At 33.9% G+C, this 18240-nt stretch overlaps 1 long non-coding RNA gene across 1 annotated transcript; it reads right to left on the reverse strand.

The window, feature by feature from the left end:
• Positions 1–9718: 9718 nt before the first annotated feature.
• LOC121207548 (uncharacterized) lies at positions 9719–11246 on the reverse strand. Its single transcript, XR_005902622.1, has 2 exons — positions 11042–11246; positions 9719–10769 (listed from the first exon to the last, which is right to left on the reverse strand). It is a non-coding gene; the product is annotated as an uncharacterized lncRNA (long non-coding RNA).
• Positions 11247–18240: the final 6994 nt, after the last annotated feature.

Consider the following 18240-nt stretch of genomic DNA (forward strand, 5'->3'; position numbering starts at 1 on the left):
TGAAGGGGTAAGCTATTCCAATATTTGCAACATGTAATTACTTTATGTATATTACTCAAACTATGTGAAATTTTAACCATGGTATTAATCAAGTAGTTTATTTGGATGCCATATCGTAGAACAGAAATTGTGGCTGGTATACCATCGTCTGCCTACATTCATTCTCAATTGTGGTGTACTAACGCACCAATTATCAGTTTCAATGTAGTTGAATGGTATCACGGGGATCGAGTACTACGACAGTTTGGTTGCATCTAGTATATCCCGGATCCGCCAATGGAGGTGGGGAAGGTTCACGACATCAACAAGAGAGGGAAACATGGAATGCATTGGGGGGTTGTGCACCGGAGATATATTGTTGTGTAGGATAATCGGATGGGTCGAAGACTGTATGGATATGTCTTCCGATTTGCAACCATTGTCAGAGTACATGCAATGGTACTTTAGTATGGGAAAGCCATATTTACTTGGTGCCCAATCGACTGTAGCCCCCCCGCAGGTGCAGCGACCTGGGGCATACGAGCCAGTGGCCGATATAGAGCCCAATCCACAGCCAGATCTCGAGCCTGAGCGAGAGGTGGAGCCCAAGGCATAGTCGGAGGCCGAGTCCGAGCGATCGCATTCACATCCAGCTGATACCTCTTATCATCCGGATTTGCCGGGTAATGACTATTTTTCGGGCTCGTTAGGGGGCGGATACCATTACGGGTTTGATATCTTTGGATCGTATCCATCGCAGCACAGCATTCTTTCGGCCTATATCCACCGCAGTACAGCACTACCCCCGGCCCATATCCACCGTAGTACTCCACTCCTCTTGGGTTGTATCCACTGCAGCATGGCACTCCTCCCAGCTCAAGTTCATAGATGCCATTCGAGCCATATGATTTTTCTTCCATTTATCAGACACTCTCACCTGCGACTGAAGAGGATGTTGGTCGTCACGATCACCCACAACGTGAACGTCGACCTCCGAATAGGTATACCCTTAGGACCACACCATCAAACCATCAACTTTAGGGGTTTCTTGGGTTTTGATATTAAAAAGTTTGTACTTTTTTGTATATATTTAATTAGATTAATTGGAACCTTGAAAATTGTAACAAAATTTGACCATAACGTAAATTAGATTAATTTGGACATTTTGAACATTAAAACACTAAAACTTAACAAACTTAGTCTTGTAATATAAATTAAATACATTACAACATTAATCTAATTGGAACAAACTTTGAAAAATAATTTTTTATATAAATTAAATACATTACAACATAGGCTCAATTCCTACCCGATCGTGACGATTGTCTAACATGATAGTTTCGCTATGGGCATTTACTCCGATTATGACCAGCTAACCTGCATAATCCACAACGCTTACCATCGAATTTCTCCCTAATGTCCATCTCATTACGGATTCTGGATGATTGCGGACGACTTCTCGGATTCCTGCGTAGCCCTCTGTCTGGGATAAGCTCGAAAGTCTTCGGAGGCACCTCCCACGTAGACAAGTCAGGCAGGACGGGGAACTCATTTTCCTAGACACAAAATGTGCGCTCGAATGTGTACACATCATCGAAAAATTGTTCAACATTAAGGTTCACCTTAGCACACACTGCCACGAAATGCGCACATGGATAATGAAGTGTTTGGAACCTCCTGCAATCACACCGTCTGTTCCAGAGATCAACTCTATAGGACCTAGGTGGTATACCGGGTCGACAACCGATGGTCTCTGTAACATGAAATGTTTCATGGCCTTGTGAATATATTTCTACATTCATCGACCTCGCCATCTGACGATTTGCAACCATTGCATCCCTGACATCTTCGACAAACACATGTCCCGCCTCCATCTGGTTGAGTTATTGCTGGCCCATTCTTGGCATCAAGGTAGCCAACCTGCAGAATATAGCCGAAAAGACAGATGAAATCAAAAGATGTCGTGTTTTCAACAACACAGTGTTGACCCCCTCCACTAAGTTTGTGGTCATTTGACCACAACGAAAGCCCTCATCAAAACTTTGAGCCCATTGCCATGGCTCTATAGTACACAACCACTGTTGGAAAGATGTGTTCGTTTGACCCTCCATGTCACTCTCAAGTCGAGTCATTCTTTGGCGGAAAATATGTGGCTCCAGCTCGTGCGCTGTATATGTATTAAGGAAAGATAAGTTACAGTATTACCCTAAAGCATTAAAACATATGTTGAAAAGATAAGGTAATCATTTACCTATTTTCACAACTTGTCTCTTCTAGTTTGCATTCTTATAATCTCGATGAAAGTTAGTCGCGATGTGCCGGATACAGTAAACAGATCTCCATGGTACATCGGAACGCCTAATGGCTGTAATTAATCCTTTCCCTCTATCGGAGATGATGTAAATATTATCATTGCTAATAACATACCTCCGCAGGTTGGTAAGGAAGAATTTTCACGATTCTATGTTCTCCTTATCTATGATGGTAAATGCTATCAGGAGCACGTTCCTGTTGCCGTCTTGAGCAACCGCAAGAAGTAAGATCTGTGTATTTTCCATATAGCTAGGTCCATCTACTTGCAAAAACGGCTTGTACTGTGGAAATGCGCGCCCACATGAATCAAACGTCCAGAACATCAGATGGAAAATTCTTTTTCCTGGCTGTAATTGGTTATCCGGGCAGTAATAAGGTCGTGTCTATAACTCAATAACAGTCCTCGATACGTACTCCGGCATAGCGACTATCCATCCCTGTAGCTCGTTATACGATGCATCGAAATCCTCATACAATTCCTCTATTGCCATCTGTTTAGCTATCCACGTCTTTCGATATGATACTCAATACTGAAATCGTACCTGTATTTTGACAATCAGTACTGAAACTTTAATAGTCGTCATGTCCTTCACAATTGGCATGATAAATGTACAGATAGTTTTGGAATCAAGTTTTCTATGGTCTTCAGTCGTACGTGTTGATATGCATGTGTGAGGCCCAACAAATTTGCGTATCTCCCACATCTGCAATTTTTGAATAAATGTAGCTCGTACCCGCCAATTGCAGCCTTCCGCCCACTTCCAACACTCTCTAATATATAATGTCGGTTTAGACATTGCAACTTTGTAATCCACTGATATATTCATGCTATACCGCTTAATAGCAAATACGTACTCTTCTTTACTTTCGAATCTCTGGCCTACCAATAACTCATCATGCTCGAAATTTACGGCCAACTGGTGAGCAAAAAGTATTTCAGGGCACTCCAGGAACTCAGCTACATGCGTTGCATCGGGGTCTATGAGCGACATGTGTGGCCCAGGATTATTGTGTATTACAATACGTCGCATCTGGTTCCCCACCGAAGACGCGTTAATATTTTTATCATCATTCACGTCTTCATCGTCAATATCATCGGGGACATCATCCACATCGGGATCACTATCACTATCGACCTCTTCATCACAAGGATCACGACTATCGTATCCATCATCACCAACCATATCAATATCGGGTGTAACATTAAGATCGATATCGATCCCACGTATAGTCGATTCACTATCAACGTACGATATTGGAGCCACCACGCACGGTTCTTGAGCTGCATGTTCTTCACCATATGCAGTGAGATATTCATTCTACTCCATACCAGCTAACTCAGCAAATAAGTGAATCGGTGCATTTTTGTCACTCCCATTCCCATAGTAAAGAGCTATCATTGTCTCCACGTCTTCGTCATTTACAAGTTCCATTTTGGTGAATTTGATAGGATTTGTCGAAACTGGAAACTTGTAGAAAAGTTTCGAGATCGTTCTCCCACAACGTCTAACAATTTTTGCGTTAATCCTTCCCTTCATATCATCCAACAAAACATTTTTATTAAATCTCATTTCTATTTGTTGTCGACATTCAAATATGCATCCAACGGTTGTTGTTAAGATGATTCCATTAAAATAAACGCATACGAAAAACTGATTATCCATCTTCAATACTCAATCTGTTAAAAAAATAAACAAAATTTCTCAAAACAATTTCAAACAACAAATAAATTACTTAAATACAAAATTAATTAATCAATATGCAATTTTTTTCATTCATAAGCCCATACTTTTTCAATTCTCATTTTGTACATGAACAACATTTATCTTTACATTTAACCACTTAAATTCAGTTCTACATTTTCTTTCATCTCTAATCCCGTATCTTCATCTGGGAAATTCTCTACAATCCAATTTAGAAATTCTTGATTCTCTTCATATTCATCTTCTACAATCCAATTTGAAAATTCCTCGGGATCTTCTGGCTCTTCAATCTTTATAACGGGTATTGAATATACAAGTTCTCTTGGTAATATTCTAACAACTAATTTATCCATCCATGGTTTGTCAAACACATTTTGCTTCCCAATTAACTTTCGTGAACCTATACTTTGTCTTGCTATTTTCCTTGTTCCATAAGAGATTATAAACTTCACGAAGTTTATAACTAGATTCCAATAGATTCGTTGTACCGATGTCTTCCAAAGTTCGTCTAAAATGATTTGATGCTCTTGTTCTATTAATGTCACTCTAAGGGTTAAATATTGCACTTTATTGTTTCTAATCATTTCATGACCCTTCCACAACACTTTTTGCATATTTCGATTTACGATAATAAGGTGTTGAACAATGTCATCTTCTGGTTTCATTCTGTAATCTTGCACTTCTCTCATCATCTTATCAACTTTCTCCTTTTGTGCTAAACTTATTATCTCATCAGGCAATACCAAATATGTTGCCATTTCTAACAATATGTATAACAAAAACATTTTTAGTTGTTATCACTAATTAACAATTACTTTATAATAGTTTTACTAAAATAAAAACTTTCAAATATATTTAAAAAATCTAAAACATAACATTCACAATAAACACATAATTAATCTAAACACAAAACTTACTAACATATCACAATAAACAAAATAAATTTTAAAACAAAACATAAAAGTAACACTAAACAAACTATATAATACTAACAAAATAATTTTTTCTTATCATAATCTATTTTATTTAAAAAATAACAATAAAAAAATTTACCTTTTCTTTTCTTTCTTCTCCTTTCTTTCTTTCTTCTCTTCTATTCTCTCTATCTTCTTCTGTAATTTTTTTTTTCAATCTGGTAAGAGCCGAAGGGGGAGAGTGGGGGGAGATATACTGGGGGGTCAAGGCTGTCAGAAAGGCACCACTAGTGCCGCCTATGACAACACCACAATTGATGCCGCCTATAGGATGCCCTCAACCCTTATTTTATTTATTTTTTCAACCTATTGTTTTTTTTTTCTTTTTACCTGTACATGTCAGAAAATTGAGGCGGCACCACCCTCCATCACTTGAATAGCCCATTTTCGTATATAATTTTGAAGGCAGCCTATTTTGGTTTTTTTTTTAAATATTATTATAGTAAAATCCCTCTAATCAGTGTTCTAACTCTAGCAGAAGGAAAACTCATACGCATTTTCTCACTCAAATCGATCATCGAGTTGTTGGGGCTAAGTTGGGGAGAAGATGATGAAAGGAAAGAAAAAGAGAAAGAGTTATGATTGGTTGGTGGGTTTGGTAAATGTTTAACGACTAAGTGATAATTTTAAACAACTTTTTTAATGATAGTGATTAAATTGACAAAAAAATTAGAGTAACCATATGAAAAATGATGCTATTTTAGAGTGACCTGTGAGGAAATTTACCCTGATATTTATTAAATTGAATAGTAAAAAGTTGGGTGTATATGCACCATTTTCCTAGCTAGCTCATTTATGAAAATTTATTACCTCAAAATAATAACAATTTTTTTAAGGGTAGATTATCTTATAACTAATAGTTAATGACTAGTGCTACTAAAATAATAAATTGGTCTAATTTTCTATCAGTTCCTATATTCTTTTAATTTTTTAAATTTAGTATTTCTACTTTCTTTTGTAGAATTTGCTCTATCTATTTATATATCTACCTATCTAATTTAAATAATGAAATCTAATTGATAACAACATCAATTGTCTTTTCCTAAATGAATATATGTTATTAATTCTATTCTAATTTTTAAATAAGAGATTTGAATGTTGAACTGCTACACATTCAAATTTAACAAAAATCTATTAATAGGGCTATCAATTGGACTTTAATTTTAAAATCAAACAAGTATAAGAACTAAATTCTTAAAAATAAAATTAGAGGAACTAAATTTCAAAAATCTAAAGAGAGAAGGGCTTGGGTTACAATTCAACCTAATAAATCTATAATTACATATAAAAGCACAAATTTAAGAGAAACATTTTCATTATATGCTAAATTGATATTTAAATAATTTTTTAATATAAAATATAATATATAAATTTATTGATAATTAAAAATATATTTAGATAAAATCATAATAATATAAAAACAATTAAAAATTAAAAAATTTCATACAGCAAGTCTTATAACATTTATAAAACTCTTATATTTAATAGTGATTAAAGTGATAATTAAAAAATATAATGGATAAATAAACAAAGCAACATATTTTTAGAATATAAATCATAATATTAAACAACTAAATAATAACTATCAAATTGTGAGTGTGCACATTCACGGTGTAGGTGAAAATTTTTTATGTGAAAGAAATATCCTTACTAAAAAATTATGTAAAAATCAAATGAAATTTTGATTAAAATAATAATGCTAAGAAGTAAAAATTATAATAATTTGGGTTCAAGTCCTATCACTATGATTCTTATTAGTTTTGTATAAATATAAAAAAATACACTCGTAATAGTATAATAAATTTGTAAAACTAATTTTTTTTAATTATTTCTCAATTGAGTTGATGCTCGATTGACTCATAACACCAATTTAATCATCAATTTTAAGTATAATATAAACACATCAAATCAATAAACAATTATTATGATAAATAAACAACTATACTTAATTTAATTTAGTGCTATTATATCATAATATTAAACAAACAATTTACTTAATTAGTTATAAATTGCAGTTTCTATTTTATATTAATAATTATCACTTAATTAATATTATAATATATATCAGTTAATATCTAACACTTTTATAGTGGAATCGAACGAAAATTTAAAAAATAAAGTATTTTTTAGGGTGCGTTTACTTCATGCAAGATATTTTTTACATTTTTCTATTTTTTTAAGTATAATAGTTCTTAGAAAATGAACTACTAAGTCGAATGACAATTCCAATGAAGAAGAATGAAATATTATTTTAATTGATTATGAAATAATATTATATTCATATTTTAAGTTTATTTCTTTATATTTTAAAATTTATTTCTTTCAGTATTTAAATTTCATGAAATTAAAATTTAAGTAATAATGTTTAATGATGTGACAAAGTTCAATGATTTCTTTTACAAGGAAAAGATTACAAATAGAGTTGTTAAAATTTTTTTTGATTAAATTTATTAATATTGATAATAAATTTAAACTGCCACTAAACTCTTATATCATTGTTAATAAAGTTTCTTTTTTAATCTAAAAATACTTTGTTCTGTAATATTGTTTTTTTTTCATAGTTTGAAAGGGCACATAAATGTATAACTTTATTATAATACATTATTCATTTTAAATTACATTTTCATTGTGATGCCCACCCAACTTCTTCAATAATAATAATAATAAAACCAAAAATGAAATGAGAAATTATCATTGTCAATTTTATCTATATAACTATATGTAAAAGGAAATTCCCTCGTGGTGAGACATAGAATTATTTTTCAACCCAAAAGCCCACTCGAAAAATTAGAGGATTTAAACAAAAATATAGTCTTGAAAAATAAGTTTGGGCAAAAAAAAAGACCCATTTAAAAAATATGATGAGTCTTGGGTAAAGCTTTTTTGGCCCAATCTCGGCTAGGCCCAAATTAGCAAAAAGAAAGAAAATTGTTATTTTCTTGCTGTTTTGTATTTTCTTGTTGTTTTGCTTCTATTTTCTTATTATTTTTTCACTATTTTGCTACCATTTTACTATTATATTACTATTATTTTGTTGTTATTGGTTGAATATTACATAACTCTTATTTTATTATTAATTTTATTTCTGTTTTAGAGGCATTTACTTGTTAAGTTACACCTATCTTAATATTATTTAAGTATAAATATTTTTTTAAAATTTATTTTTAATTTTTTGGGAAACTCTTATTTTAATGTTTTTAGTATTTTTGATGTTTTATATTTTTAAATTTTTTATATAAAAAATTAATTCAGGTGGGCTAGGCTAGGCTTGGGTTTTATCATTTTTATCCGAGTTGAGTTTGGGTAAAATTTTAGGCATATTCTTTGGTTCGGGCCAGACTCAAGCCTAACATTTTGGCAAGGCCCGACCGAACCCATGGATAGGTCTAGTAAGACACACATCCATTATTTTTTTTCCATTTTTATAAAAATAGTTAATTTTCAATTTTAGTCTTTTTGATATGCTTAAAATTGAGATTTAATCATTATACTATAGTTTTTAACATAATTCAATCTCTATATTTTTAAAATGTTTTTAATTAGTTTAATATTTTTATAATATTATTAATTAGTTCAAATAGTTAATATTGTTAACTTTTTTAATTAAAACATTAAGTGATTATATATAGTTTAAAAATTCATTTTTAAATTCAAAAATAGAGAGACTAAATTCTTGAAATAAAAGTAGTAGGACTAAATATTAAATGCACGAAATGTAGAGACTTAGAGTCATAATTGTTTGAGCCAGATTGGGCCAATCAAGAAATTGGTTCGAAGAGAGGCATTAAACTAGTTGACCCAAGAACCGGTACAGACCACTTGAACCAGGCTAAAAAAGTTTATTGAATCAATATTTTAAAATTATTTTTCATTTTTATGATTTTTTAATTATTTATTTAATCGAATCGTACCAACCAATGACCTAACTAACTCGACCACTATCTAATTTTGAAAACCTTACTTAAAGTATATTTTAATTTTAAAATTTTTATTCTTTAATTTAACACAAATAAATAATTAACAAGTATGAATCAACCATACTACTAGAATTTTTAATTAAAAAATTATAAAAAAACAAAAATGAAGGGTGTAATTATTTCAAGGAGGCAGACAGATTTTCCACACTTGTTTGTTTGGTTTGTGTTGGTAAATTGTGTAGTTTATCTTCTTCTATCACAAGTGACACCACATAAAGCTTAAAAAATCACTGAATTTTAGGTCATCAACTTGGCTAAGCTTAATTTAATTCGATTCTCAAGTCAAGTCTCCTCTCTCTATTTTCTATATATCCAAGGTAAAAGGAATCCAAAAGGAAAAATAGGTTTCTTTACTTCTAATTAAATGGTTAATCACCACATAAAACTGATAAATAAAAATAACTCAACCCAACAAGTATTTTTTTATATAAATAACACTAAAATATTAATTAATTATGAAAAATAATTTAAAGAAAAAATTATATACGAAAATGACTCGTTTATTACAATGAAAGTCGATACTACCTGGCCAATAGATAGTACCACTCTCTTTTTTCCCTAATTATTACCCAATCATCCGTGTTTAAAATTTTTTTTTGGTGTCACTACTATGTCAGGAGGCACTCGTATGTATTTTTTGAAATAATAGTGAAAAATATAGGTATTCAATATAGAGAAGAGAAAAAGGAAAATATTTTTTAATGGGTGTCGTTGATTTGTTAGGCGGCACCGATCTAATTTTTTAAAAATATTTTGTCAATGAAAAAAAGGAAAAAAAATAATTATTTTTTTATTGATGCTATCGTTGTGTCAGGCAACAAATGTGGGAATTAAAAAAAAGGTGAAATAGAAAAAAAAGCTAAAAAGAAACAATTGAAATAAAAAAAATAAGGGGAAAGCCTGCGATCGATGCTTGCTTCATAAATAGCTTTTGTCTTCTTGACTTGCCAGTACTGCCATCACTGGATTGAATAACTCAAGAAAATAAAAAGATTAAACACAAATAATCTTAGATGCGATTAGAGTGAAAAAAGAAGATATATGACAGAAAAAATGAAGGAACAGGAAAAAAGAAATCAAATGTGGGAAAGAAAAAGAAAAAACATGATATGAAAATATAAATACGGAAGAAAATAAAATTCAATATTTTAAATTAAGATTTAAGAGATTTATGGAAAACATTGATCGTTTATAATAATATTATCTAGTTTCCCATTTTTCATGAGAGGGTTCTGTACAGTAAAAAAATATGAAATTTGAATGCCTTTATTTTCAAGTTACATGCTTAAAAAAATAAATGGTTTCACTGCATTTCTCTATTATTATTTTTTTTCCATTTTAATATGTCTTATAAATGTAATTGTACCCGTATCACACATTTTTCATTTTTTTTAATTTATATTGTTATTTTTTTAATAAAAGGTCATTTAAACTTTTTTTTTATATTTCCTTTCTTGAGTTCTTCAAAATTCTTTATATTCAGTTTTTGTTTGTGTTTAGTTTTTCTTTTCTAAGTTTTTCATTTCATTGATGGTGGCACTAGTAAGCTAATAACACAATAATCACCTATGAAGCAACTATCGGTTGTTGTAGGCCAATTTTGGCCCGTTTACAAAATACCCAGGCCCATTAAACCATTTAACCCATCTTCAAACCCAAAACCTAAAATTAACCTAGCCCAACATCCAAGCCTAATCCCAAAACCCTAAACTCCCACTTGCCTCTTCCCACTTTCCCATGCTGTCTGCCACCAGCACCACTCCCACTCTCCCATGCTGTCTGCCACCAGCACCATCACACACCCCACCGTCCATGCCCATGCCCTAAAAACAAGCAAAACAGAAGCAAGAATAGAAAATAATAATAAAGTATGTAAAAATTAGGCCATATAAAAGCCATCCAAACAACAAACGAAAAAGGAGGAGGATGTACAAAAAATTTGTATCAAAAACAAAAGAAAAAAGAAAAGCTTAGAAGGTGAACTTCAATTTTTTTCCTCTGTTATCTCAATCTTTCTGTTTATCTTTACTTTGTTTTATTTTTTTCATTAACTTACTTTAAAACGAAAAAGAATCAAGGAAGAAAAGAGTCTTACCGGATCTACCCCGTGGCCGCTCCCCTCTGCGTTCGGCACGGTGAACCGCCAGCGATGATGGGTGTTGAAACCTTAACTGAAGAAAGGAGGAAGAGATAAAAATGGGGGTTTGAGAGCAGTTTTTCAGAAAAAAATATATAAAGGTTAAATGGTTTTAAAATAAAAAATTAAAAAGTCAAAAGGAAACGGCGCCACTAACTATGATTTGTATGTTTCTGCTTTTAGGGATATTTGTCCCCCTGGTCCCTCAACCTCTCCAGTGCTTTGCAATTTAGTGCTTTAGTTACCTTTTTCCTATGATTTTGCAATTTGGCCACCTAATTCTCTGAGGTTTTCAATTTAGCCCCGTACCAAGCACTGCGTCTTAATGATTGGGATATTTCTGTTTTCGGTCCTCCCATGTTGTGCGCATATTGCAATCTGGTCCTCTCCTCCTTATTTTCTTTTCAAATCTGCCCCACAACTTTGTTTTTAGTTTAATTTTAGTCCTGTTTTCGTTTTGTTTTTCGTTTTTTTATCTAAATATCCTTGTTATTTTCATATTATTAATATTATTATTTATTATTATTATTGTACATTAGTGTATATCTTCATGTATGTATATATCTATGTAGTAATGTTTCTATTACTTTATTTTAATATTTTTATTATAATGGCTTTTGTGTTTCAATATTATTATTATTATTATTATTATTATTATTATATATCCTTGTTAGATGTATACATATATATATATTACTGTTTTTAATACCTTTATTTTAATATCATTTTATTATATTTACCTTTTGGTATTGTATTACATGGTTATTATTATATTTATTAGTGAATGCCGCTTACCCCCCGTATATATTTTTAATACGTATTAATAGTCAATTTTTTAATATATATTATATGAATAATTTATATATAATATTATGTATATATTTTAATATTATCAGTTATATATCTCTATACTATATGATTTCTAATACTATTATTTATATATATTTTCTTAGTACCACATTATGTATATATCATGTATATATTTATTTTTACCCATATTGTATTTATTATTAATTTTAATACATTTATTTTATAATCCGTATGTATATACCTTTCTTATTTGTATTATTTGTGTATGTTGCATTATTGATTTTGTATTTATTATTTTCCCTATTGCTACTTATTATATTATTATTTGGTGTATATATATCTTTTACTATTATTAATATAAATGTATTTTCCTTGTCCATAGTATTCCTAATATTATTGTATATGTTCAATTACACTATGTGTATTTGTATCTAGTATGTATATATTTAGTAATATTGCATATATATGTCTATTAGGCATTATATTTCATACATCATGTATATATGTCATATATTATATTTTTGCATATTATCTTATGTATATATTACCTTATATTATTATTACTAAATGTACTTTATATTTGTTTATGTTTGGTTTTTATTTCCCTTTTAAATATTATTATTGTTTTGCTACTGCTCTAGTATTATGTTAATATTTTTCATTTGAAAATGTCATTGTTTGCATATTTGATTTATTTCAAATTCTTATTTCATGAATATTTTTTATGTTTTAATTACTAATCGAGGCAATACACTGATTTAACGTTAAGTCGTAAATTTTATCGCTATGTTGGATGGAATTTGTCGGCTCGTGTTAAAACGGTATATCCTTCTCAAAAATCAAAAATTGAAAGTTCTCGTCTTTTAAATTGGATCACGATTGGAATTTAAATTGAACTAGCATTTTTGAAAATTAAGACAGCACATGTTTAAAAGATACCAATTTTGGGCGTCGCGAGGGTGCTCATACCTTCCTCGCGCAAAACTGACTCCCGAGCCCTACTTTTTCTCTGATTTTAACGTAGACCTAAACTCGGCCTTCTTTTTAAAAAAAAATAAATTTATTAGGTGTCTGATCATACCTATAAAAAGGATCGGTGGCGACTCCCCTCTTTATTTCTGTTTTTCAGTTTATGTTTCAAAAAAAAATCAAACTTCAGTTTTCAAGTTCTCAATAAATTGCCACAATTAGCGACCCCAAACCAAATTTTTTTTTACGTCGCTACAGCTGGCGACTCCACTGGGGACAGCCTTTTTGAGAGTCGTGTCTGGAATTAAACACGTTTTGTCAAAATTTTCAAATTTCCTTGTTCAAAATAAATATTTGGTCGTGATCCAAAATCTCGTTTTCAAAATTCATGCATTTGTATCGTGTTGTAAATATTTCTTCTAACTTGCTTATTTGGTTGTTTTTCAGTTTTTAATTCTTATGGTTTTAATTTTGGTTTAGTTTCTTTAAGTAAAACGTAAAGGTTTATGAGTTTTTCCCCACACTCCGTGCACTTGCATTTTCGCATAACATGAGCTCTCTACCCAGGCTCCGTCCGTTTAAGTGAAAGTAAACGCTACGCCTTCGTGAGTTAACTCGTCCCTCCGCACAGGCTAGTGAATACTTTCGGGTTACATATGACTTATGCTTTCGTGAGTTAACTTGTCCCTCCGCATAGGCATAAGTAAATGTAATCCCTCGAATTGAACTCGTGAGCCTGTGATGGGTTATGACCAAGGCTTCGTACTAATCTTAGCAGATGATAGTACGAGCAATTCGAGTACCTGTCTAGGACCGAGACTGCATATAATGAACCATACGAGCTATCCAATTAGAGCCATGCCGAACCTCTGTCTGCTTATAGTCACCAAAATAAGTACACGGGGAAAGTGCCTTTTGCCCTTCATTTACACTCTTTATACAAAAGATTTGGATTGGGTAGTTTAATTTGTTTCTCAAATTATATTTGTTATGTTTACTAACCAAGTTTGTTTTTATTTTTTTATTTTCATCATGCATCATAGGCATCATATTAGGAAGGTGTTGATTAAAGGTTGGTTGCCAAAAAATGGGTTTTTGATGGAGGAATCAATTACACAAATAACCGAGAAAAATGCCGTGGTTCGAGACTGGTCTCTAAAAACTCAGAGAGAAAAGGGGGATAGTCTAGTGGAAGGGTGTGTTGCCAATTTGCCCGAACATATAACTGTAAATGTTCGCCAAAATAACCTTGAGGATCTGGTTCAAATTTGGAATCAGTGGGATTCAGACATTAAGGGCATTTTCACTAAGAGGTATGGAGACATAGCTCACTTGATCACCATCCGTGTAGACGAACAGTTGATTCAAGCCATGGTTCGATTTTGGGACACAGCTTATCAGTGCTTCACCTTCAATCAAGAAGACATGACTCCAACCATAGAAGAGTATGCTGCTTTACTCCGCATCGACAATGTACAATTCGGCAAAATATATGTAAAGGAGCCTAAGCCGATGACCTTCAAGAAAAAGTTAGTAAGACTGACAGACATGACTGATGCATGGGCCGAAAAACAGATAAAAAAGAAGAATGAAACCATTTGCATTCCATGGTCTTCCCTACGAGATTTGGCTCTGAACCATCCCGACATGCTGAAAAGGGTAAATCTATTCGCTTTGGCCATTTATGGTTTTGTCATTTTCCCAAAAGTTCTCAGACATCTCGAAGTTGCAGTAGTTGATTTTTTCGAGAGGTTAAAACAAGGAGTCAACCCTGTCCCAACTATCCTAGCCGAGACCTTCAGGTCCCTGAGTAGTTGTCGAAGAAAAGGGGAAGGACGATTTATTGGATGCGTGCAGTTGCTCAATGTTTGGATTTTGAGTCACTTCTGGAAGGTAGAGCGCACTCCGTTCCATATGTTTTCTAAAATATTCTCCCCGCTAGAAGCTTACCTCAAGAAAGAATGGCCGAAGGAAGTCACCGAGCAACATTGGGTATCAGTTTTTCAGAATCTTCGCGCCGAGGATATAACATGGAGAGCACCCTGGATCCGTCCTTCAGTTCTGCTATACAAATGTGGAAGCCAAGATTGGGTACCTTTACTCGGGTTATGGGGAGGAGTTGGATATGCTCCGCTATTAGTTCAAAGGCAATTTTCTTCACGACAATTCCTACCCGCAACTAGAGGATTAGTACAGTTCGAGTTCGCTTTCACGGGTGAAGGATATATAAAGAGAGTCCGAGACACTGCAAAGTCTTGGAAGGAAATTCATACTATGGAATTAGCCTTGTATGCTGATACCCTTACCCCAGACTACGACATATGGAGGAAACGACGGGTAAATAGTCAGCGAATCTCGTCAACAAACTACACTATCCAGAATCCTTTCTCGGAGGAAATATCGTCCGAGCTGGAAATAGCTAGACAAGAATTCGAACGAGAAAAAGCTAAGATGTTTAGGGACCTTAGTACCCTTCAAGAAGAAAACTATCAGCTGAAGATTGAAGTTCAGGTTGAAAGGTCCAGAACTGAAAAGTACAAAGAGAAGCCGAGATCGTGAGAAACGACTTAAGGGAGCTTCATTTGGAAAACAAGAAATTAAGAAACACTATAAAGAATAGTGGGTTGGGCAAGTCGACAGCAGAGTGGAAGGAAGAAATTAGCAACATCAAAGGTGGAATGGAATTTTGGAAGGGAAAAGTAAAGAAAGAGGAGGAAAAGGCTGCGCGCGCTGTGACAGAGTTAAGAAGGAAGAACGCCGAGTATGAAATAGTGACTGCAGAATTTGCGAATAGTCAGTCTGAACATCAATAATTAAAAAGGAAAGTACGAGATCTAGAAAATATGCTGCAATCTCGTTAACAACAATTAGATAACCTCCTGAAGGCTCTAGAGGAAAAGAATGATCAGTACGATAGGGACATTCATGCGTATGAAGGAACTCTTAAAGAAAAAGAAATGCAACTCGACTTCTTGATCAATGAAATTCGCAAAGCGGCTATGCAAGTTGTTCAATTATCAGATGAAGCCGAAGTTCTCAGTTGCCAATTCCCTCCGAGCCAAAGATCGAGCATATAAGAGTTTTTAGAGCAAGTGAAGAAACAAGGCAATGTGGCTAGGAAATTTGTGTAACCGTTGGAAAAATAGAAACTTTGTGTAATAGACTATGTTGATAAATGAAATGCCTAAATATGGGGCTATCTTGAAATCAACACCAAATTCTTGCATGTTTACTCATAACTAACATTTATGCATCATTTATTCTTTGGACATTCATCCATTCATATACTCATTCACTCATTCATCACGTGTATATATCACCATAATCATCCACCGAAACTAAAGAACCGTATAATCCGCAGTTGCAAGATTTCAAATCTGAAACCACGCCATTCCTATAAAACGCGCCGACAAACTAGAGTAATGGAAGCTGAATTCAATGAAAGAATTGAAAGGATGGAAAGGGCTCAAAAGGAATTACAAAAGCAACTGGCCAAATCGCAACAAGAGACGAGAGACCTAATGGTGAGATCTCGAGAAGAATCACTCGAGTAAAGAGATCAGGTGGCTAAAATGATGGAGATGATGATAATTTTGGTCAAAGGAAAAATGCAGAACCCCGATGTTATGGAACCTCAGTCAAGAATTCACCACGATCAGGATCCACTCTATCCCCCGGGATTCACTCTACCGCCGCATATACAACACAAAGAGGGTATACTCAAGAGGAACCCACAGGCTTGGAACATCGACCTATGCCACCTGCTCCACCCACTAATTTGGGACAAGGAATATTCGCGTCGAACCTAGGGGCTAGTCCTGCTGATCCACTAGTTCTAGATCTGGATGACCCAGCAGAGGTAGCCAAGTTAAAATTGGATAACCATGACGCAAAATATAGGAGTCTAGAGGAAAGACTCAAAGCAATAGAAGGCACTGAAGTCTTCTCCGCACTAGGTGACAAGGAACTCAGTTTGGTACCTGATCTAATTTTGCCCCCGAAGTTCAAAGTGCCTGATTTTGAGAAGTATGATAGGACAAGGTGCCCAAAAGCACATCTCATTATGTTCTATCGAAAAATGACCGGTTATGTGAACGAGGATAAACTGCTCATACATTACTTTCAAGATAGCCTAACAGGGTCAGCTCTTTAGTGGTACAACCAACTCAGTAGAGAAAAGATTCGATCTTGGAAGGACTTGGCGTCAGCATTCTGTGAGCAGTACAAGCATGTGTCAGATATGGTGCCAGACCGGATGACCTTGCAAATGATGGAGAAAAAGTCATCAGAAACCTTCAGATAGTATGCGCAGAGATGGAGAGACGTCTCGGCCCAAGTGGAACCCCCACTAACAAAAACAGAGATAACCGTTCTCTTTATCAACACCTTAAAGGTGCCGTTTTATGACAAATTAGTGGGAAGTGCCACGAAAGAGTTTGCGGATATTGTAATATCTGGTGAGCTCATAGAGAATGCCGTCAAGAGCGGTAGAATGGAAGGCTAAGAAGGTTCAAAAAGGGCAGTACCTATGAAGAAGAAAGAACCAGAAGCTCACATGGTGGGAATGGGAAGCCGTTATGCCTCTAATCCATATCCGAACCAACCCCGACCTCGAAATTATCCACCTCCAAATTTTTATTATCCCCCTCAAAACCCTTACTACCAAGCACCACCTCCTTCTTATCCCGTTTACACCACGAACAACCAAAGACCCATCACCTCATTCCCACAAAACACGATACCCGCTCAAAGCCAACCCAAAAATGAACCAAGACCAGCAAGGCCTAATCCCGAGAGACTGCAGTTTACTCCCATCCCTGTGTCGTATGGGGAATTGTACCCAAAACTTTTGGAGAAACAGTTAATATCCCCCTATTACATGGCACCCCTTAAACCTCCATACCCAAAATGGTATGATCCAAACGCTAGTTGTGCATACCATGCTGGGAATCAGGGGCATTCTACGGAGAACTGTCTTGCCTTCAAAAGGAGAGTTCAAGGACTCATTGATGCGGGCATTTTGCGATTTGATGGTACTGGCAGTACAACCGGGAATCCATTCCCAAACCACACCGAAGGGAATGTGAGCGCAGTAGGAGAGGAAAATGAACGGCAAAGTAGAAGATGGGTTTCTGAAATAAGAACACCTCTGCAGAAAATTTGGGAGGTACTAGTTGAAAAAGAGTTGTTCTATCGTCTTGACGGAGTATTCGAAGGAAAAGATGCAAAAGGTCACAGTTTTTGTGAGTTCCATGGCGTTGAAGGGCACGACATTCAGTCCTGCGATGAGTTCAGAGGATTACTGCAAAGTATGATGGATAATAATGAGATTGGGATCTTTTATAAAAGCGAGGAGGCCGATAGAGGAGAAATATGCA

This window comes from Gossypium hirsutum, chromosome A10, assembly GCF_007990345.1.
Source record: "Gossypium hirsutum isolate 1008001.06 chromosome A10, Gossypium_hirsutum_v2.1, whole genome shotgun sequence".
Lineage (NCBI taxonomy): Eukaryota > Viridiplantae > Streptophyta > Magnoliopsida > Malvales > Malvaceae > Gossypium > Gossypium hirsutum.